Consider the following 25603-nt stretch of genomic DNA (forward strand, 5'->3'; position numbering starts at 1 on the left):
ACTTTTACTGAGCATAGTTTTTGATAGTGAAAATGAGCATGCAAGATTAAATTTAATCATCCAACATCTCTAACAAAAACGGATAACCATGGAAATTTATAATAAAATATTTCTGTTTCAAATATTCATCAAACAATCCTAAAAAAATCATGGATTCCACAAAAATATTAATCAGCACAGCTGTTTTCAGCATTGATGATAATAAGAAATATTTTTTGATCATCATATTATCATATTAGAATGATTTCTGAAGGAATATGTGGCACTGAAGACTGAAAATTCAGCTTTGCCATCACATGAATGAATTTTATTTTGAAATATATTTCAATAGAAAGCATGTTGTAATTATAATTGTAATAATATTTCACAATATCACAGTTTTTACTGTATATTTCATCAAATAAATATAGCCTTGGTGAGCACAAGCAACTTCTTTCATAAACATAAAACATATTACTAGGCTACTATACCAAAACTTTTGAACAATAGTGTAAATTGTGATTTTCTATATGCATGGCATAACAGAAAGTTTATATTGGCTGTGTATTGTCTGTAATTTTCATCATCACGTCAATATTTTGTGCTATTCAGTATTCCGCTAGTTAGTTTCACAATCATTTTATAATGTTTTCAAGGCCAACCGTCATATTCAGTGTAAAATCATTTAAACATGAGTCTTGACTTGGCCTATTACTTTTGAGAAATCCTCACATTATCAAAGAAGAGAAAGGCATGTGAAACAATAGCACAGACAAAAATACAGCTAAATTCCAACATAAATCAATTCAAGACTGACTTGCCATCAGAAGTTTCTTTGCCAATTTGACATTTGACATTTTCCAAAATCAAAGCCCAGTGTGAATGTAGCTTAAGCTGCTCCAACATTTTTTTTAGCTGTAATATTGTTCTATGATTTCAATATGGCTTTCGCTCACTTTCTCAGATAGGCCTTTTTCACTCTTTCAAGCTCTGACGGTGTAATCAGCGATTTTCACTCCTCTGAATCTCACACAATTGCATGCAAATGTGCACCAGAACTCTTGCATATGTAAAGTAACCCGTTGTGAATTCAAAGTGGTGCATTGTTTCATTCCAAAACAACTTTCAGGGATCTCTGTCAGTCTGCATTAATGTAGCACAGAATGCTGTGTAGGCGTCTTGTCTGATTCTACTTTAAGCGGATGACAGTTATTAACTTAACTGTGACTTTTGGACACTAGTGTTAGTTATAATCAGCTCCAGCTGTTTGTCATTTGTGTGTTGGTTTTTTGGGTGTGCCCTGTTGAGAAGTGTGTATGTGTGTCTATTTTAGGAGTGTTATATGCACCGTACCCGGCAAGGTCTCTGTCTCAATACGCACACATATTACCATGCCAATCGTTCATTTTCATATCCCCAATAATGGTGTGTTTGTTGCCTCACATGTTCATACTCCGCTCTTCTCTTTCTTCACAGCAGGTGCGCGCATGTACACTCGCATGCACACGGGTGGTATATGTCGCCTGTCTTCCATGCTGGGGTTGTTGCAATTCATGCCCTGCATTGACTCCGCTCGCCCTGGGGTTTGGTTTTTATTAATATCTCAGATGCCGTACGTTTTCAGTTTGAGGGCTTGTTTAATTTTAATGAGCCTCAGGCATGTGTCTCTTAGTTATTTATAAAATGTTTTGTGCTCACAGGCATCACAAACAGCACCGAATCCCATATCGCTTTTCCTGCTTCTTTCTCCCTCCCTCCTTCGTCTGCTTTTAAAGAGGAAGGAGATGGAGCATCCTAGCTTGCAGTTTTTGTTGACTCTTGGGGAAGAGGTTATTAATAATTAAAAGTCAGCTAATATTCTTATAAATCATAGACAACTAAAGGCAAAATAAGTTTATATAACGAGTCCATTTGCAATGCAAATAAACATCGGGCAACACTTTATTTCGATAGTCTTTAGACATTCTAGTAACTTTGCAGCTGCATGTCAAATAACTCTCAACTGTTAGGTTAGGGTTAGAAGAAATAGTTGACATAAGTGTTGGGTAAGTTACTCTAAAAAAGTAATGAATTACTAGCTACTGATTACATCTTCAGCAGTGTAATTAGATTACTGTACTAATTATTCTGCTAAAGGTATCGCATTACTTACTACTAATTACTTTCTAAATCACATATCAAGCTTGACTAGTTGAACAATACAAGAATAGATGAAATAGGACATGAAACTGCTCTTTTAATTCTTTCATAAAATAAAATTGCATAAAATATTAGTCAACTAAAGTATTTAAAGGGAGAAATTTGCATTAAAAATATAGGCTACATTTAAAGCATAGACGGCAAATGTTAATGTTAAATTTACTTATGTTTTATATAAAATTGTCAAGGGGAAAGTAATTCAATTACTCAGTAATGAATTACATCCACTGGTTGACATGTTGCAAAGTTGCTTATAGTCAGTAGAATGACTGGTGATTGACCATCAAAATAAAGGGGAAGCATATTAAAGGTATAGTTCACCCAAAAATGAAACTTTTTTTAAATACTATAAAGTAAATGGGGTCATGCTTCAGACATATCTTCAGCAGTAGAAAGAAAATCATACAGGTTGATGACAGAATTTTCATTTTTTGATGAACTATCCCAATAAGCAGTTGACATGTTTGCAAAGTTACTTAGTAAAATGTCTAAAGTTGACTATTGAAATAAAGTAAAAAAGAAATAAAATAAAACTGTTTTACTTGAAATGTATCTATTGTAAAATTGCATAACGTAATTAGACTTTTTTAGAGAATAAATGAGGGGAATGTAAATAAATATTTATTTAATTAATTAATTAAATTCATTAAATTAGGTTAAACAATTTTTACTGGGGAAATGGATGGATGGATGGATGGATGGATGGATGGATGGATGGATGGATGGATGGATGGATGGATGGATGGATGGATAACAAGTGTAAAGGGAAAAAATAGATTGTTCCAAAGTTGTGAAAATCATAGCCAAAGAAATAGGACGGTGAACCCTGGGATTTTATTAGAACATTCCGTTCCGCTCTGTGCTACGCTTCGCTGAGACTGTTGATCATGTACTATAGTGATGAATTATGTGTGATATTAAAATAATGCCTGTGTGTTCCATCTCTCCGTCTGCAGGTCTGTGTGGAGGAGATGACTGCACTGTAGGATCAAATTAGATGTATAGCTCATGATGGTCAAATAATAGTCTCTGACCTTCAGCTGTCAGTCTCAGATACTTCAGATTTAACACACGTCTGATGGATGCACTGTTTTCTGTATATATATAAAGCATAGACGGCTTGTTAACTTGTTGCAACTTGTATGCTTATTAACTCGCAATTACAAATCGAATTTACAATTAATACTAAGTTGGTCCATCAATTGTTGAACCAAATTCTTTTCACTAAGACAACTTTTTTGCATTTAATTGTCCAGTAAACTAAAACATAATCATTAGCCTTGGATTTTATATATATATATATATATATATATATATATATATATATATATATATATATATATATATATATATATATATATATATATATATATATATATATATATATATATATATATATATATATATATATATATATATATGTATGTATATATAAATATATATATATATATATATCCCTAGCAGCAGAATACACAGTGCATCCATCAGACGTGTGTTAAATCTGAAATATCTGAGGCTGACAGCTGAAGGTCAGAGACAATTATTTGACCATCATGAGCTACAGTGCCTTGCGAAAGTATTCGGCCCCCTTGAACTTTGCGACCTTTTGCCACATTTCAGGCTTCAGACATAAAGATATAAAACTGTGGAATGACGACAAACTTATCAGTGGTTCTCAGCTGGTTGAAGACCATGAAGACACAATTTTATATGGATTTTTGATTCATAACATTTGACAGAGAAGTGAAGGTCTTTAAAGCACAGATGAATTATCTTTTTTCACCATATTGGCTATTTGAACATTAATCAATCTTCACAACCCTATCGGTATATAGGTGTATATATATATATATATATATATATATATATATATATATATATATATATATATATATATATATATATATATATATATATATATATATGTATATATATATATATATATATGTATATATATATATATATATATATATATATATATATATATATATATATATATATATACATATACATATATATATGTATATATATATATATATATATATATATATATATATATATATATATATATATATATATATATATATATATATATATATATATATATATAAATATCGATAGGGTTGTGAAGATTGATTAATTTTCAAATAGCCAATATGGTGAAAAAAGATAATTCATCTGTGCTTTAATATATATTACATGGACATCATGACCCAATACAGTAAAAATTGTCATTATACAAAAATGAAAAAGTTAATATTATCATAAAATATGCCCAACTATATGTAAAATTATTAACATATACTTTGTGTTTGTATTCTAAACGTTTTATCAGCCATAACTGATCATTCAAATAATTTATTTCAATATTTATTTCAATAATTTACTTTGAAATCCAAATGCATATGCCCAATATATGCAAAATGATTAACGCATAGCTTGAGTGATGGGTTGAGTGTTTTGACAGCCACAATTGATCATTTGAATATTTATTTGAATAATGGACCTTGAAATATGCCCAACAATAAGCACATTTGTTTACATATAGTTTGAGTGTTTGGTTTCTAATTGTTTTGGCAGCCATTTATTTGACAGATATATTCAATAATTGACAATGAATTGCATATACCCAACAATATGCAAAATATAGTTTTAATAACACCGCTTTATTTCTAGCTACCATTTGAGCGACAGTTTGGGGACCCAACTGTTATCTTTAGTCTTCCGTGTTTTTGATACTCCATTAACCTCTCCTTGCCAATCTCTGCTGCTTTGGTATCCTAAACTGCAGCTGGAGTTTAATTTGAAGCTATTAAGGTCAAGGGAATTGGCCAGCCAGAATGTAGTCCCTCAACAATCGCTGTCATAGGTCAAATGTGCAATCATAGAGACCTTGCCCTTGTCATAACCAAACAGATTGATTTGGGATGTGCGCACTGGCCAAGGGAATCATGTATCATCATATTAAGTTATTCATTATTGTCGTCCCTCAGTGTCCAGCTATGATTCGTCTAGTGTAGAGTAGACGCACAGGAATGGGTCATGTGACACATAAGGTGACTGCGACATCTCATTTTACCATGACAGCTGAGAGATTTTGTTTTGGAATTAAATTTGAAAGAAAAAAGGAGCTTTATTCCCTCAGTTGAGGTTTGATGGATGGGGCAGAGGTGGGCAATCTCTTAACACTAAATGGATCTCCAGGATCAATTTCTCCAGGGTGACACAGTTAACTCATCAGCGTATGCAAGTCCTGATTGCATTTCGTGAGCGAGGTTTGCCACAGGGGAAACACGGGACGGGAACACGTTCGCTGCGGGACCCCAAGCGAGGGCCATTATTGCAGTACTTGTCATTTCGAGAGCAACAAGTCAGCATGTTGTGCCTATGATGAGTTACTTGGGGACTGGCACTATATGGTAGGTGCAATAAAGAAGAAAGAGACGCATGCAGCACGGACGCCCCACAAAGCAGACATGCCACTGAGTTGAGCAGACAGGATGCATCCTCCTCTGACCTTTCTCTTAATCTCCCCCCTCCATCTTCATGTCACTCCATCATACACCCCTCTATCCTCTCCCGGCTGATCCACTGCGCTGCTGTGTTTGAAGTCGGACATCAGAAGCCTTGAAAGCTTTTCCTATCCTGTATTGTTCATTTATTCATTCTTTTGTTTTTCATTATGCATTCACTCCTGCATGTGTCACCGAAGTGTCCAAACGACTTTGTGTAAACACACCCCCGCATACACCCTCACAGTCATGCAGGGTACACTGTCACAAAAAATTAAGGAGCAACTAACTAACTTTTCCAGTAACACACTACTTTATCAGCTTGTGGAGTATCAGCCAAACTGTAAATCTCAAGTCAGAGCTGGAGGAATAATCAAAGACGCTCTTCAAAACTCTTACATGTCTGATTTATTCTTGTGAATCTGTTCACTCCTGAAAGCTTTCCTTTCTCTCATATCCAGTGCTGGAAAGTCTGAATTATTAGCAAATCAGTTTGTTCTAAACTGTTCTTGCTCTCATTTGCAGAGCTAAAACTTCGTTCTTGTGAATTGGTTCATAATATTCTTTTTCTTTTATACTGTGTTGGAAAGTTAATCTTAAATCTTTTTCTCTCTTATTTGAAAGTCTGATTCATTCTAGTGAATTGGTTCATCTTAAATGACAGACTGATTTTTCCTAGTGAACCAGATTGTTGAAAGTGTTGTTCATTCTAGTTAATCAATTCATATAAAAGTTTAACAGAGCAAAAACAAGGAGTCTTATTAGTTGACAGTATCAAACTAAAACTTAGTAAAGACGACAAAACAATCTAATTCATAACAGTTGAAAACAAAGAGCTTGATACAAGGACTGAATCTTTAAATCTGTTTATTTAAATGAATTCGATTTTCGAACATTACATATAAGAGAGCTGTTTAGAACCAACTGATTCACTAGAATGAATCAGACTTTCTATTGGAGAAACCTTGGAGAACCTCAACAGCAGTTCAAATAATGAAAAGACAATGCAGAAAATCTGAACGCATGTGGCGGAAGACAAAACTTGTAGTCCATTATAACATCTATAAAGACACCCTTCATGCTTTCAATGTTGAACTAGGCAAAGCTAGACAGACCTTCTTCTCAAATATTATAAACAGAAACATAAACAACACGCGCACTCTTTTTGCTACTGTCGAGAGACTAACAAACCCCCCGAGTCAGACTCCTAGTGAAATGCTCTCAGACAGTAAATGCAGTGAGTTTGCTTCCTACTTCTCAGAGAAAATCAATAATATCAGAAAGGCGATCAGCACATCCTCTAGTTGCTCTGGGGTCAGTCAGATCATACCAAACCCTCGGAAAATTACCATGTCAGATTTCGATGCTATTGACTGCAAAATTTTAGAAGACACAGTACAGCATCTTAAAACATCAACCTGTGCCCTAGACACACTCCCCACTTCTTTCTTCAAAAGTGTGTTTAACTGTTTAGAAGCAGATCTCCTAGAAGTGGTAAACTCCTCACTCCTCTATGGGACTTTTCCAACCGCCCTTAAAACTGCAATAGTTAAGCCTCTTCTGAAAAAGAGAAATCTGGATAACTCCATACTGAGCAACTACAGACCAATCTCAAATATCCCCTTCATAGGCAAAATCATTGAAAAAGTTGTTTTCAATCAGTTGAACAAATTCTTACACTCAAATGGATACTTTGACAATTTTCAATCTGGTTTCCGTCCACATCACAGTACAGAGACAGCGCTCATAAAGATTATAAATGATATTCGCTTAAACACTGATACAGGCAAAACATCAATTCTGGTACAACTGGATCTCAGTGCCGCATTCGATACTGTTGACCACAACATACTTCTAGACAGGCTGGAAAACTGGGTTGGGCTTTCTGGAATGGTCCTCAAATGGTTCAGATCATACTTAGAAGGGAGAGGTTATTATGTGAGTATAGGAGACCATAAGTCTGAGTGGACGTCCATGACATGCGGAGTCCCACAAGGGTCAATTCTAGCACCTCTCCTGTTTAACCTGTATATGCTGCCATTGAGCCAAATAATGAAAAAGAACAATATTGCTTACCACAGCTATGCTGATGACACCCAGCTCTACTTAGCACTATCACCTAATGACTACAGCCCCATTGTCTCCCTGTGCAAATGCATTGATGAAGTTAACAACTGGATGTGCCAAAACTATCTTCAGTTAAACAAAGACAAAACCGAAATCACTACATTTGGAAACAAAGATGAAATTCTCAAGGTGAACGCATATCTTGAGGCTAAAGGCCTGATAACAAAAAATCAAGTCAGGAATCTTGGAGTGATTTTACAGTCCGACCTGAGTTTCAGTAGTCATGTCAAAGCAATAACTAAATCAGCATACTATCATCTGAAAAATATTGCAAGGATTAGATGTTTTGTCTCCAGGCAAGACTTAGAGAAACTCGTTCATGCTTTCATCACCAGTAGGGTGGACTATTGTAACGGCCTTCTCACTGGCCTTCCTAAAAAGACCATTAGACAGCTGCAGCTCATACAGAACGCTGCTGCCAGGATTCTGAGCAGAACCAGAAAATATGACCATATCACACCAGTCCTCAGGTCTTTACACTGGCTTCCAGTTACATTTAGGATCGATTTTAAAGTACTATTACTTGTTTATAAATCACTCAATGAGCTAGGACCTCAATACATCGCAGATATGCTGATTAAATACAAACCCAACAGATCACTCAGATCAGCAGGATCAAGTCAGTTAGAAATACCAAGAGTTCACTCAAAGCAAGGAGAGTCTGCTTTTAGCTATTATGCCAGCCGTAGTTGGAACCAGCTTCCTGAACAGATCAGATGTGCTCCAACAGTCGCCACATTCAAATCCAGACTCAAAACACATCTGTTCAGCTGTGCGTTTACTGAATGAGCACTGTGCCACTGTACGTCCGACTGATTGCACCCTATCTTATCTCTTTATTCTTTTTATAATTATTTTAGTTTACCTTTGTTCTTATCTCTGGTTATTGTTTATTTTATATGTTCTTTTGAGTTGAATATGACGAGTGAAAACTGGGTTTGATGGAAATAGTAAGTTTGACAATAAGGTTTGAGTATGTGTAAATCTGTGGAGGGTATGATGAGTGAGTAAGGGTTTTAACAAGAAGGTTCCTGAGTAAAAATCAGGGAATAGTGATTAAAATGGATGTTATGAACGTGTTTGAGAAAGAAATGAATGAGAGGTGTTCTAATTAAGATGGTACATGTATGTAGGCTGTAAACTGAAGAATGTTTATTTTTATATCAGATCATTATTGTGGATCTGACCATTTTATTATTATTATTATTTTTTTTATTTATTTTTTTATTATTATTATTATTTTAATTACTATATCTTTACGACTGTTTTAACTATGCTTGTTTTTAATTCTTTATTCGTCCATATGGTATTCTTTTTTTTCTCATGCATTTGTTACCACTATTTTAATTAATTTCTATGTAAAGCACTTTGGATTGCCATTGGGTATGAAATGTGCTATACAAATAAACTTGCCTTGCCTTGCCTTGCCTATTGCTACATAAGAGAGAGCAGTTTATTTAGAAAGAACTGACTCACTAGAATGAATCAGTGATTTCATCACATATTAGAGAGCTGTTTTGAACTAACCGATTCACTTGAATGAATCAGACTTTCTATTGCTACAGTGAGAGGAAGAGATTCATTTACCACAAGCTGATTCACTAGAATGAATCTGACTTTCTTTTGCTACATACAATGTAACATTCCAGATAGTGATTCCTCTTGAATGTGGCGCTGGAATGTCTCATTCATTCTAAAGAAAAAGTTTGTCCTAAGTCATCTCTGTCATACTGTATCTTTAGAAATTCTGATTCATTTTATTGAATCAATTGGTTCCAACAAAATCTCATTTTGTATGTAGTAATTTAATGTCTTATTAATTCGTGAATCAGTTGGTTCTGAACAGATTTCTCTTTCAAATGGGATGGAATCTCTGTTTCTTTCCAAGTTTTAGTTTGATACTGATACTAATTAAGATACATTCAAAAGCCCCTCTTGTTTTTCAATAAACAGAAGACGCAACTGATTATTATAAATCGGATTAGTTATTTTTTTAACTATAAAACATAGTTTTAATGTAATGATTGTAGCTTGTAGCTAACGCCTTCAAAGTAACTTCCCAAAAACTGACTTTAAGGTACAAATATGTTGTCAAAGGGGTCTGTTTGAGGGTGCTGCCCTAGAAACAAGCTCTTGTACCCGTGATGGTACCATTTTTGCGCAGTTTCTCTGACATGATGAGATTGAACTGATGTTCTTTCCATCTGGATATAATTTCTATCCCTCTGAAGGAAGTTTGCAGGAATCAAAAATGATTCCAAACCCCAAGACTCATCATCACCTAAACCTAGATAGATGGTAGATCATTTGTTTTGTCCCTACACTACTGACTCGAATGCCCTGCGTCCTCCTTGCTCCAGCTGTGCTCAGGACTGGCTGTCTAAAATCAATGGGTGTTTTTTGAGGTGTGAAGGTTTTAATTAATTAGATGGAGCCGGTGAAGGGGACGGCCGGCCGTACCTGCTGGGCTGCGAGGGTCCTGCCTTGTGGATCCGCTGCATTCCAAACACCTGTGTCTCTGAAGATAAAATTCAGCAGAAACACTTACAGTAAGTGTTTTTCCATTGTTTAAATGGAACACCTGGGACCCTCGTTTCTTTCCATGCAAAAGTAAACATCCTCTCATGCTCTTTAGACAAATGTACAAAACTCTGTGCGATCAGCATTAGGCCAAAGTATCTAGCTACCGGCGCAAATTAAGAGTGGTCCTTGAAATATGGAGATGTGACCTTGCACTAGTAAGTTTGCACACTCATCAAGAGTCTGTTAACTTGAGTGTTCTTCCACTACTACTTGCCAGGCCCTGGAAGGATGATACCGATGTGTTTTTTTTTCCAAATTAGAGCGGTCATTTCCTTCTCTATATAAATTATAGCTGCCTCTGTTTCCTGTTTTTGGATTCTTGGACCTTAGGTTAAATTTTTGTTTTTTTTAAGTTGAGAAGAGAGGAGCCCATAGAGTCTTTCTATCCCACTTTATCCTCAGGTTACTCACCATTCTCATTCATTATTTGTAGACTGTTTTATTATGAATGACCAGGTACAATGCACACGGCTGCTGAAGCCACCGTCAGACCTGCCTCATAGAACTCTGACCCAAATAGAGATACATACAGCTGGACTCCACATCACAAATAAAGTTGATCCTTACAGCTTGATTAAAGTGTGAGGACCTTAGTGAAACAGAGTGGACATTATACTGCCTATAATGTCATCATACGTGTATAGAATGAACCATACAATTTTCCTTGTCCTATAAGACTGCACATTTAACTATACAATAACTGCACAATCATGTCAAAACCATGACTTCCTTTCTTCTTCTTCACCAAAGAAGATATTTTGAAAAATGTCTCTGTTTGGGGTTTAAATGGGTCCTGAACTGCATTTAAAAATATATTTTATAATGTTTCCTGAGGTGCAGTTATAATGTAAGTAAGAAAAGAAAAAAAAAAGCCCAAAATATTTGCTCTGTTTTATGGGGTGTGTCTACTGTAAGACTTCAATGTAGAAACCCACTGCTGTGATTGGCTAACATCTTTGCAAATGAAATAAGTATTACATGTGGAACTTTGTCTATTTTTGTGGCATGAAACAATGATAAGCATTGATAGGCCAATGACAGACATGTCTGTTGAGTTCATCAATGCAGTGATCTCGTCATTGCAAATTGATTTCTGCACTTTTACAAATGCTTTAATCATAACTAACAGTGCAAACACTATGTAGATAAGAGATTTGTTTTGCAGTGTAGACAGTGTCATTAATTATAACAGGAGTTTTGGTAAGAGTCCAGAACTCAGTCACTGATAAACCCGCGCTGTTTGATTGACAGCTCCAGAGATTATAAAGAGAGCATTCTTTGATTTTACTAACGTGCTTAAACAGAAATAAACAATTTTAGGACAATAGAATGTCTGAATGTACATTAATCATTACATTTAATGGCTAATCTGTGATTTCTGATAAGTAACACGGTTACTTAAATGTGGCATTACTGTTGTCCATCTTACAGTCCGAAATTCCAACTGGTCTGTTCGGTACAGTAAAATGAACAGAACAAACAAATAGCCTATAATGTTCTACTCAGACATCAACATACATTGTAAAAAAAAATAAAAAATAAAAAAAACATTAAAAAAAATAAGTTACCTGGTTGCCTTAAAAAATGTGAGTTAATACAATGAATATTTTTTTTTTAAATCGACAACCTTTATTGAAATATTATTAAAAGATTTTGTAAGCATATTGGGTAATTGTGTGTGTGTTTTATTTGTGATGATGCAGTGAAACATGCCAAATTGTGCTATTTTCATGATTTATCACGTTTTATGTCAAATATTTAATTTCAATGAACTCAACATTTTAAGGCAACCAGGTCAGAGTCCTGCACAGGTTCATTTATAGAGGACAGTTTTTACAGTGTAGTTGAACATTTTACCATTTTCCTATACAATCCTTTGGAAGATAATATTATTTTAGTCCTGTATCTCTCTTCTCATCTCACTAACATACCAGGGGGCAGGGCCAAAGATGCAATGACATATAAGTAGGCGTCACTTTTTTTCTTCTGCAGAGGCAATCTTTTGTCACAATGTCCTAATGTGACAAAACCTGAAACAAGTCATTTTTGGAGCTTGGTTTTAATAAAAGCTGTTTTGGACTAACAAAGAAGTTTTGAGTTCTAAAAACGTGACCTCTTACATGTCAAAAGATCAAGAAAAAAATATTCATGACCCCTTTAATGTGTTTTGGACCTCATTGACTTTCAGTGACTTAGCAAAAAAAATTGAAAATCAGTTCTTCATAATATATTTGTTTGTTTTCCACAGATGATCCATGAGCCATACACATTTAGAATGGCATTACATTTAAAGAGATGGTTCAAGCCAAAATTAAAATTATGTAACCATATACTAACCCTTACAGTAAACGATTATCAATGTGAGCTATCACTTTAAATTTAATGTTGAGCATTCCTGCAGTTTAACCAGTAAACGCTAGCAACCATTAAGTTTAATTGAATTACCATATAGGTATAGGAAGAACTACAGTTCCCAGCATGCACTATGACAGGAATAAATTATGCAGACTACTGTTTTAGTGTTGATTTTATTTACATAGTGAGGATAGCGAATAGTGGTGTTTACTACAAGTTCATCTGAGTGCGTATTAGCTGCCTTGTGCTTTTTGAGGTATTACACCTCTTTATTTTAAACTATATTTACAACAGATGATATGCATGTATGTGACTTTTATTTATTAGTATATTCTGGCAATTAAAATTGGGTGGTCTGCCTTCAATCTGGGCGTCCCAGTGCCACCCGGGCCCTTATGTGTCCTCAGTAGCTTGTATCTTGTACACTGCGTTAGATCAGGTGTGACAGCACCGTGTGGAGAAAGAACAGGTTTGTCTTCCTTACAACAAACACAGAGAGAACACAGTCATCAAATGCTCCAGATGATTAACAGCACTCGCCTTTTTTCCAAACATTTGTCAAGATTTCTGCCCTTATTTAGCCGTTTCTTCAAACCGTTTCTCCGGGGAAAGCTCTGGGGAGTGTAGTTTTTGTCGTCTTTCCACTAAGTTTGACAGGCTGGAGGTTCTTGTTTGACAGGAGGATGTAAACGACCGTTAGATTCCAGCTGGCCTGCATCACACAGCCAGACGATCAACAGTCCGGGCTCAGACGCTGGCACCGGGAGCTAGTGTCGGCCTGCGCCGTTTACACTCGCCGTCGCCATGACCAGGCAACATTACGACTTCTGGAGCTTAGTGATGGAAGAACATGTCAGCTGGTGCGGTGAAGGACAGTTTGTCTTCATCATGTAGACGCTGCTACTGGGTTGAATGACCTGTTAACATCTGCTTCCAAAATATACAGTTTACTGCTAAGGCTAATTTGCATCACTCAAATCTTTCCAGCTTAAAGATTTTTTTAACATGGCCTTTCATTTGCACAACAACCAAAATAAGCTTGACTTAGTGTTTTGCAACACCTTAATTAACTCCGTTATGCATCAGCGACCACTCAGACATGAACGGAAACACAGAAATAAAGTTCCAGATATCCACTTCCCAAAAAAGTCCAAGTCCAAACAGGCTGGTTTATTTGAAAGCTGTGTTGATAAATGGATATTAACGGAACATATCTCCAACCCGTATAACTCTTCATTCTGATGTTAAACTGAAAATCTTTTCCCTCTTTCACTGAAATGTCTTTAACCTGGTTTAGGGTTTGGCAGTGACTTTCCAAACAGGGATGTGATATTTTTCCTTCACTGTACAGAACAAAGAGTGGCCTGTCTTATTGCTTTTACACCTCCTGTTGGTCTCCCAGGGGGTATAGGTTTGAGAAGCTACTGGATACAGCCAGCAAACATACGGAAAGGCATAATATAGATTTTAGTATAATATAATAAATATAATATAATAAATATTTGTTTGTTTACTTAGTGGTATGGATTGGACTTTAAAATAAATATAGACATAATATAGATTTTAATATAATATAATAAATATTTAGTTTGTTATTATTAAATATATTCAAATATCAAACATTCAAATAATCACATCAAAATATGCATCTTTTATTTATTTAATTAAAGGTGTCATGAACTGGCTTTTTTTTTTATACTGTTGGTATGAGGTCAACTAATGTTGTTTGTGTGGTTTTTACCTTCAAAAACATAAAACTAATAAGTAATAGGCTATTTTCTACACTGGTTTTGAGGCTGTCTTCTGATCGCTGGGTTTTGGTGGACTGGAGACTTGGAAGTAAATGCCCATGGCTAGGATTGGATAAGATTTGCATATTTAATGAGCTTCAGCTCCGCTGTCATATCAATGCCCCTGTCAGTTCACATGAGGGAGAGATTATTTTGAAAGCGGCAACTGCAAAGATTCTCTCGATTCGAAGGCTCATAAATGTCTTTAGCAAGCAAACACAATGATTTATTTCTTCGAGTGATTGGAATATTATTTCTGTATTTCATGGCCCGCAGGGTCGGTTGATATAAGCCCGCACACATACACACACACGTGCACATCAAGATGAAATTCTGCCAACGGCCGTATGTTTTGGTAGCCCATCTGGAAAACAGCCCCCGGACTAATTACTACGTATAAAAAAGACATTTTACTCATCTATCCAATATAGAAGGCACAGCATTGTGTCTGCAAATCCAGCACTTAAGACTTCTTTACAAACGATTACGCAATTAAATGAAGCGAACATTAAAAATAAATGAAGTATCACACATATTGTGATCCGAAGGAAGCTTATGCAGCGACTGTGTTCTTCCACAAAATCTTGCTATCTTCTTCCACATGTTTATTGCTGCTGGCTAGCGATCCGAATGAGTCGGTGGGCGGGGCTACTGAATTACACGTTCTGTAGATGCAGTGTTTCATCGCGCGATGATGTAAGGATGAAGCGCACAATCGTTTTCTGGGCCTGGTGTCTATAAAAGCTTTTCTTTGACTAAAAAGGAAGTTTTCAGCTCTGAAACTTACAGGATAATATTACTTACTAAACTATTAATTTATTTAGCCAAAGAGTATTTTATTTGATACACTTTTTAAACTTTATTTGTTTTATATATTTATATATTATGATAATTGTTTGCATACTTTTTTATAGCTATAAGTTATAGGTTAGGCATTAAATATACAGTGGGTACGGAAAGTATTCAGACCCCCTTCAATTTTTCACTCTTTGTTAGCCTTGCAGACATTTGCTAAAATCATTTAAGTTCATTTTTTTTCTCATTAATGTACACACAGCACCCCATATTGACAGAAAAACACAGAATTGTTGACATTTTGTAGATTTATTAAAAAAGAAAACCTGAAATATCACATAGTCCTAAGTAAAAACCCTTTGCTGTGACACTCATATATTTAACTCAGGTGCTGTCCATTTCTTCTGATCATCCTTGAGATGTTTCTACACCTTCACTTGAGTCCAGCTGTTTGATTATACTGATTGGACTTGATTAGGAAAAACACACACCTGTCTATATAAGACCTTACAGCTCACAGTGCATGTCAGAGCAAATGAGAATCATGAGGTCAAAGGAGCTGACTGAAGAGCTCAGAGACAGAATTGTGGTAAGGTACAGATCTGGCCATGGTTATAAAACAATTTCGGCTGCACTTAAGCTTCCTAAGAGCACAGTGGCCTCCATAATCCTTAAATGGAAGACATTTGGGATGACCAGAACCCTTCTTAGAGCTGGCCATCCGGCCAAACTGAGCTATCAGGGGAGAAGAGCCTTGGTGAGAGAGGTAAAGAAGAACCCAAAGATCACTGTGGCTGAGCTCCAGAGATGCAGTCTGGAGATGAGAGAAATTTGTAGAAAGTCAACCATCACTGCAGGCCTGTGAGGGGTTTATGGCTGAGTGGCCTGACGGAAGCCTCTCCTCAGCACAAGACACATGAAAGCTTGCTAAAAAAAAAAACACCTGAAGGACTCCAGGATTGTGAGAAATAAGATTCTCTGGTCTGATGAGACCATATAACTTTTTAGCCTTAATTCTGAGCAGTATGTGTGGAGAAAAATTTCACCTGTCAATAAAATACAGAAGGAGTGACTTCACAACAACTCTGTGACTGTTCTTGAATGGCCCAGCCAGAGCCCTGACTTAAACCTAATTGAGTATCTCGTCCAGCATCTCTGGAGAGACTTGAAAATGGCTGTCCACCAACGTTTACCATCCAACCCGATAGAACCGGAGAGGATCTGCAAGGAGGAATGCCAGAGGATCCCCAAATCCTGGAGTGAAAAACTTTTTGCATCTTTCCCAAAAAGACTCATGGCTGTATTAGATCAAAAGAGTGCTTAAATACTGCACAAAGGGTGTGAATACTTAGGACCATGTGATATTTCAGTTTTTCTTTTTTAATAAATCTGCAAAAATGTCAACAATTCTGTGTTTTCTGTCAATATGGGGTGCTGTGTGTACATTCATGAGAAATAAAATAACTTTTAGCAAATGGCTGCAATATAACAAAGTGTGAAAAATGAATACTTTCCATACCCACTGTATTACTAATAATAACTAATTATTAAGAATAATTTAATTGTGCTGTTTTCTTGCACGTATATTTTATTTTACCAAATATTTTATTTAAAAATAGTTTAATTTATCATTAGATCATTATAGGCTTAGCATTATAACTTCATGAAATTATGCTCGCTCTCTCTCTCTCTCTCTCTCTCTCTCTCTCTCTCTCTCTCTCTCTCTCTCTCTTTCTCTCTCTCTCTCTCTCTCTCTCTCTCTCTCTCTCTCTCTCTCTCTCTCTCTCTCTCTCTCTCTCTCGTTTTGTGGTTATTCATTAAGTGGAAACAATATAAGAAAGATGCCATGTAATGACAGTGATTTCTCGCTCCCCACATGCTGGCCATGCAAAACAAAAGGGCATTTACAGCCGAACCAGTGTGACGGGTTTACCAATCACCTCTGGCAGCCTCTGTGTGGTTTGGGGCCAGCAGGTTACGAATGAACCATCTTCACAATCCTGTTGTCCATGCCAAAAGATGCTTTCCAACAATAACTGAACACTGCTAAAATGCTATGATTATTAAACATAGAACCTCAATGGGAAGGTGAAAGCACTCATCCACGTTCTACTTTTACTGCACCTGAACGCAGTATAAAAACAAAATGAAGAGTTCAAAAATATTCTGTAATTGTATGTAAAAGCATGTGTAAAGGTCCAAGAAAACAAAAACACAAAACCTAAGAAGATGGTTTTGCAGTGGAAAAACAAATGTCATTAGGTTCTTTTATACCCACAGCGTCTGGGTAGCTATATGTCCACCATGAAATGTCACTGGTCTACAGTCATGCTCCACTTTAGATGTATAGGCCTACTAAATGTTCTGATTGACAGTTTCTTTGTCTGATGTGAGTCTACACTGAGTTCTTCATCACAAGACGTCACGATGGCAAAGTAGACCGCTGATATGCTGAGTGATTATGTTGTGAATTCAGAGACTCGCTCCTTTGTAGTAGAATCATTGATCCCTCCTCTGCCTCTGTCTGAGCTTCGACTGGACCATGAGATCAAATGTTTCACATCAAGAGGAAAGAAACAACAATACGCCCTTTGATTCACGATACCAAAATTCAAATGTGAATTTCTGAGGATGAATGAATCGGAGAAAAAGTACATCTTTTCAAAGTACAGGCCATTATTTTAGTAGTCACTTTGCTTGTTCCATTGGTCAGAGGTAGGAAAATTTCAGCTCTTAAAATGGCTGTGGTCTAGTTTCAGCATAGCACTGTTTTTCACTTCACTTTCCACTTTCTCCCTGCTCTGTTTATGGGTTAACCACACGCTCACTCATTCATTCAGCACGGCACAGATGCTGCAAGGCACCGTGTGGCCTGGGTGCATGTGGAGCATAAGGGTACACATAAGAGTTAATGGAATCAGAGAACACTGCAAATCCATTGGTTTCAATGGGGAAAGATGTAAAAAACAAACAAAAGAAAATCAGAAAGTAAAGATCCCTCATAATGATACAGAATTGTGGACCAATGAGATTTCAGAGTGGACGGGGCAACCTGGCACAACAGAAATAGAAACTGAGTCATGTTTGCAGCAAGAAACGAAAATGTTTATGTAATATCTAAATCAAGCTTATCTTTTCTCTCACCCTCTTTGTCTCTTCCTCTCCCATATAACGCTCTGGTCAGGACCAATACCTGTAACAGACGAGGGGGAATGTGCATGTGTGTTTGTGTTACTGGACTTCAGGATGTGAAGGCCCACAGTATTACCCCGTTTCCTCTTCCTTTCTTCTCCCTCGTGGCTCACATCAGGTATATAGTCCATGGGAAAAGGAAAAGAGTGAGACGAAAGGGCGCCTATTTCTCCACAATTCCCTCATTTTCTCCAATTCTCAACAATCCATAACCAGCATAACCAGTTCAGGTTTATGTTGTGAGTTTAGATACACTGGAGTGAATTATGGTTGATTGGCCACTTGGATTGTAGCCAGGCACTTTCCTTTAATAAATCAATGTGAAAATGACACATAAATACATCTGTTTCAACCAATTTGGAATACACACACACTCCAATCCTACAGATGGTTCCCAATTTAAACACAAACACGGGCTGTAAGGCCTTAATATCAGTATATGATAGTAAATGTTGTATAAATACACTGTTTGGCCTTTAGGTGTGTTGATTTAGATGTGTAGTGGTACACACAGAATGTGTTTGTTTTTTCCCCCTCCGAGTTGCTTTTATATTGTTTTTCCTATGCAAATTTGCACTATATGCACCTTTGAATGTTGGATTCAATTCTTTTGGAACATCACTCTAAAAATTAAGCTCTGAAGTTAAAAGAAGTAAAAAAAATTAAATAAAAAAATCTGTCCTGACATCTTGCACGTTTTCCTATTCCACTGTTCAGGTCTCGCATTTTCAAGACTTTTTCTCTCGCTAAATCATGGTTGCAGTGTGGGATTTACGATGGAAGTGAATGGGAACAATAAAAAAAATTTTTACAACAGTATAGCCACACAAAATAAACAATATGTACTATGTTAACATGATTTATGTGAAAAACATCTCTTATTGTTCAGTGTAAATGTCCTTTTCACTTCCATTGTAAGTGCATTGCCATAACTTTGATTTTTGCTCTATTTAAAGAAAAATTGAGCTACAAATTCTGTCGACGAAGCTTAACTTGTATTGAACCCGGAATATTCCACCCTCACTGTGTGTAAGTGCCCATGGTGGTTCATTGACCTTTTTGAGGAGACCTTCTGCTTCCATTACACAACATACACAAACACACTCAAACATTAAGTGTAAATATGTCAAATCTTTACATGAAAATGGTTTGGTTTGGAAATGGAGGATGTTGGGGCGGGAGAGGCACTTCAGTACCCTCAGTGTGAGGGATGTCCTCTCACACATTATACACATATACACGCTGGGCACTTGAGGTGAATAATTGTTCGCAAGTGGAAACTTGGCCCCCCGGCCCGGCTGCCGGTCCAGTGCTGACTAAGAGCACTGTCTGTCCCCTCCCTCTCTCTCTCTCTCTCTCTCTCTCTCTCTCTCTCTCTCTCTCTCTCTCTCTCTCTCTCTCTCTCTCTCTCTCTCTCTCTCTCTCTCTCTCTCTCTCTCTCTCTCTCTCTCTCTCTCTCTCTCTCTCTCTCTCTCTGTATCTATCTATCTCGCACACACACACACACACACACACACACACACACACACACACACACATAGTGTACAGCTGCAGTCTTTCTCCACTGGGCCATTCACCTCTGCTGTAAATTCCACTGGAAACTGGAAACACAAACATGCCCCTACCCAAAGCAGACTAACATCTTTCTTGCGGTCTAATTTTTGAACGTTATACTTTAACATATCCCATAACCCCGCCCCGGGTGCCGTTACACTCAATGAAGCATCATCATCAGACTGCATTATGTGTGTTTTGAGGGACGTACTTTGTGCAAATGCAATTTCTACTCTCTCATGGAAAATAACTCAGGACTGTCGCTCTGACAGTGAGGGGAGTTTATTGTTGACTTAATTAAGGAGTCTTACACCACACAAACCCCATATTCACCCCCATGTAGTATTTCTGAGAAGAGACAATTATTGTAATTACAGCTGTCTGATGACATGTTTGGTATAATGAATGTTTCTCATTAAGTTTCTCTAACCCCAAACAACCTGCCCCGATAGAAACCCATGCCTGTTTCGCATATGCAGCAATAGCAGCGTCTGATAGCGGTAACCCCGTGTTTATAGGATTTAGAATGTTTGAAACGTAATAGCGTGTCTTGCCACTAAACATTGCTTTTAGTTATGTGTCTTCTGGTATTTTATTATACAGCAGTTTTATTTACATGAAATAACTTCATGCAGAGTGGCATTTAATATTAAGAAAGGTATAGGAATTATTTTTGAGCAAATATAACTTGGAATGATATGCCTCCCTTATGCTCATCATGGTTGCATTTATTTGATTAAAATACAGCAAAAGCAGTAATATTGTGTAATATTATTAAAATTTAAAGTATAATATATTCCTGTGATGACATCATTAGTCCAGACTCATGTTTATGTGTAATATATTCCAGTTTCATGTGATCCTTCAGAAATTACTCTAATATGCTGATTTGGTGCTCAAGTAAAAAAAAGATATGATATATATAAAGATATATATCATATCTTTGTTTTTTTTCACTTGAGCACCAAATCAGCATATTAGAGTAATATATATATATATCTTCTAGTGAGTGATCACATCTACATTTATTAGTTGGCCAAATTGATTTCCTGTTAATTGAATTGTATCAGTTCACAGAAATTCAGTTTGGCCAGCTGAAGAATTTTGATGTGATCAGTCACTAGAAAATGTTCAATTGAAGCCATGCATTTTATTATTTTTTTTACAGTGAATGTAAATGCCTTTACTTTCACTTTTAAACAATTGAATGCATTTATTAAAACATTTTACTGACCTAACTTTTTAAAGGTAATGTTAAAGTATTTGGACACTTTCTGGTGTCAAACATACCTGGAGCATGTTCACACTTGTGTTTGTTCAGCTGACATCTGTATGAACTTGAAACTAAATCTCACTTTGGGACACTTAAAAGTACCAGCAAAAAATGTCTCAGGAAAGTCAGGTTTGTTCTGAGAAATTGTATTGATCTATGCAATGAAAATGATATTACATTTCATTTATTTTAAGTTTAAGTATCCAAAAATCTTTTGAGGCCACTGTATATTATTATAAAGCTAAATATAGTCTGACTTCTGTTTTTTCTCTGTCTTTTTTGTGTCCCATCAGAATGAAGGAAGTTCTGTGCTGACATTGTGGAAAAAGCTCTAGTAAGAGCCAGAGTGCTGGAGAAGGGAGATTGATAACCAGAGGAAGTAATAATAGTGTGTGTCCTGACTGATAGGGTACTGGACCCTCTTGAGCAAGTCTGCTATAATGAACCATTTCCACTGTCCTCTTCTTCCACATTGATTTGAGTCAGCTGACATTCCATGACACCCCTTTTGTCATCTTTTGCCGAGTTTCAGCAGTGACGCCTTTAAGTCTTATGACAACTTCAGTGCCTGCCCTGAGGAGTTATTCCTGTCAGAAGTATTTTTGACTCAAGAATGCTTTGTTTTTCACTCTGAACCACTTGTTAAGCAAACATTCTTATCTCAGATCTTGATATGAAAGCAAAACCGCCACTAACTTCCCCCTTCTGACATCATAGTATGTTTAGCCTAATGTTCAGCAAGGTCATACAATAAAACTTTTTTTGCAGTTTATATATATATATATATATATATATATATATATATATATATATATATATATATATATATATATATATATATATATATATATTAATTATATATACATATATTTAATTTGTATTAATGTTAATATAATTAATATGTCCTGAAACTTGCAGCATTGTGGCATTGTGTTGACGTTATTTCAACTGAAACAGGAAGACATATATCTTTTTTTAAATAGCACAAAATAATACATCTCTGCTCAGTAAAGCCGCAAATTTCTCCTAATCGCTAACAGTTTCTCCTTCTGATCTAATACACATCGCTTTAAAATGTATTTTAAAACTTCCTCTGAAATTTATTTTAAAACTTTCTCTTCAATATTCTGTGCTGAATTCAAATGATTCTGATGTTTTCTAATCTGCACCGGCTTGCACATACAATCCGCTCTGTGCTATTGTGTCTCTGGACCGGAGCAGACTGAATCCGAAATCGCCCCCTATTTATGATGTAGGGGCAGATGCTTCAGAGCATTTGATTGGACAGAAAATCTGATTAGAAGCTAAAATGCAGCGTGATGTCATCAGAATAATTGATCCATATTGCCGGAAGTGAAAGACTGTAAGTTTTGAATGCTAAATTCTAAATGCACATTTTTGGAGTTTGCTAACATATACTAAAAGTCAATAAACTTTGTGGCGACTTTAATGACACACACACACACAAACACACACACACACACACACACACACACACACACACACACACACACACACACATATATCGACACTACAGATTGTAGTAGTGCATGGTTGCATATATGTGTAAGTGAGAAAGTAAAAAAGATGGCTGCACTTGCACTTGTGGTGTTGGGACATCTGCTCATGGCCCAGGCATTACTGTTTGTCGGCTCCAAATAAAAATCTCAGAAGTGGAAACTGGAACAAATAAAAATAGGATTCATGTCCTCTCTACTTCAGAGGTTTTGGAAGGCTGAAAGGAAACTTGTTTGTCAGCCTCTTGTGGATTAGCAAGGGCTATATGTTACTTTTAGATGAAAATATGGTGCAAACCAAAGCGGTCAGGCCTAATAGATTGACTTGTTACTCCTGAGATTCCTACAGCAAACATATGCATCACATGCTCCACATTCACAAGTTGCCTGCACTAAAGCTGAGCAATCAATGCACTCACTGACACCTCCCCTCCCTACACTATCTGATTGAACATTAGCAAACCTTTGAGCCTTGCTTAATGCAAGTTAAAAGTACATGGTCTTAAAAAGTTGAAAAGTTGCCATATATCAAAACCCAATGCTCCACAGAATTGAAGATGGTCTTGCGTGTGCAGCGATGCCCTTTCTTGTTAATGATAAAACCCATTAGGTGAAAGGATCTTTTCAATAGCACCCGGCACAAATGCTCCTGCCTGTTCATTATCAACTGTGCCTGTTTTTCCCCTTAGTTTGAGCAGAGGTGCTTGTGTGATTGCAAAACCAGGGTCTTGGTCCCTGTTAAAATTATTGCTACTGGATGGAAGCAAGTCTCTGTCTATATAAATTAGGGTCAAAACTTAAAGATGGTGAGAGCACAAACCTCATCATAGTGGAATAATCTTTCTAGCAGCAAAGTTGAAGACACAACCTGAACCATAATATCATAACAATCTATACCAGGTAAGTTCTATGCTCGTATGTACTCAAACCAAAAACAAAAAAATGATTCAGACACCATATATACTTTTTTATTAGTGAGTGCACTAGTTCATTTTTGCTAGTGAGAATAGCTAAATAAAGTAAACTGTGACATATTATACCCAAAAATTCTTCATACAGTGAACTACCAGTAAAACTGATGTAAAACCTGATGTTTTGTTTATTTGCTAATGTGACCTTTCACACCACAGACTGAACAAAATGAAGCATTGCTTGGTAATTGGTTTACCTCAATTGGCATTAGTAATATAGGTAATAGTATAGATAGATAGATTGAAAGTCACTTTGAATAAATTCCCTCATGAACGGCTGTAAATGTCAGTAGAGCGGTTTTAAAAGAAAAGAACAGAATGAAGATGGCGATGTGGTTTCTTCTGAGGCCTTCGCGGAGGCCTTTTTGCCATCATCTTTCAATACACCATGGTCACCAAATACAAACAATGGTTGCCATGACAGCTGAGGTTGTAAAGAAACAACCACAAACATGGGGATTTTTTTTTTTCGATGTTAGGTGTGGAAAAAAAAGTATTCTTGTAACATTGTTCCTTTATGAATTATTATTTTTTTTGACATAATTTCCAGTAGGCTTATGTTTAAGAATATTTCAGAGCTAATTTTGATGTCTTCTTTCATAGTCTAAATCGTTTTACATGCAAATGACAGGGCATTCACATTTCTTGTAGTTGAATTGAAGTGAGGCGCTCCTTTATAAAAAAATTAAGCAACTTACAGACAGTATTATTTTATCTTATTCTTAATAGATTAGCTTAGACATGCTACATTTGCAAGTATTTGCAGCACTCACCTCAGAAACAGGAAACACCATCAGGATTAGAGGAAGCTGTGGTATCTGTATATAAATCAAGAAACACTGCAGTAACACTTAAACATTTTTTTGTGTGCTTGACATCAATTTTAAAAGTTTTTTGTTACCTAACCAAATATTTCCATTCGCCCCTGGTACAGGTAGTTCCTGACATGAGGACTTGATATATTATAACAAAGGTTCACAAACAGAAATGCTCCAGGCTTGTGCTGCTGCAGTTTTAAAGGAAGATGCCAGACTGGCTGCTAAGTGCTTCAGTGGACATGAGTTTGATGAAAATACTGAGAGAAAAATGCTGGTCATGCAAGTTCACTCTGTTAGCATCGGAAAAAAGAAAGAACAGAGGATTGCACAATATTTTGCACAGTCTGGTTATCTAATGAATGAGACTCAGTGTGAACATTCAAATGACCAACAGTGGTATGTTAACTGACAAATGTTTAATGCATATTCTTGGGAAAGAAGGTGAGCCAGGACTCAGGCTGCTGAATGCATCAATCCGGTTCAGATTAGCCAGTGTAACGAGTTCCTGCGTACTGCGAATCAAAAAACAACACCAGAATCGTAGAGAGAGAGAGAGAGAGAGAGAGAGAGAGAGAGAGAGAGAGAGAGAGAGAGAGAGAGAGAGAGAGAGAGAGAGAGAGAGAGAGAGAGACTGACGACGTCATGGAAAGAATGACGTCAAGTTTAATTAGCCGCCGGGGAAGACTCGTCTGTGACAGTGGGCGGAGCTAACCATGCCAGCACGTGCTGAAGCGTGCCGTTTATTAGGTTAAAATAAAGAACGACGCGGAATAAGTTATAGTACATTTAACCGGTTTCAGGAACATCTTTATAAATTATGTTAATGTGCGCGTACGCTGAGCAGAGGGTGCGCCTAATGTGATTGGCACCTCTTCTCAGCCAATGGGGATCATTCTGTATGTCAGTGCCCGTCCTCCTGACGTGCATCACATGTCTCT

The 25603-nt window shown here is 36.5% G+C and overlaps 1 long non-coding RNA gene across 1 annotated transcript in view; it reads left to right on the top strand.

The window, feature by feature from the left end:
- LOC137048628 (uncharacterized) overlaps positions 1-21777 on the top strand; it is a 113702-nt gene extending 91925 nt beyond the window's left edge. The window contains exon 3 of the long non-coding RNA XR_010899487.1: positions 21653-21777. This is a non-coding gene — a long non-coding RNA (uncharacterized lncRNA). The remainder of the gene's footprint in view (positions 1-21652) is intronic.
- The last annotated feature ends 3826 nt before the right edge of the window (positions 21778-25603 follow it).

Source organism: Pseudorasbora parva, chromosome 20 (assembly GCF_024679245.1).
Source record: "Pseudorasbora parva isolate DD20220531a chromosome 20, ASM2467924v1, whole genome shotgun sequence".
Classification (NCBI taxonomy): Eukaryota; Metazoa; Chordata; class Actinopteri; order Cypriniformes; family Gobionidae; genus Pseudorasbora; species Pseudorasbora parva.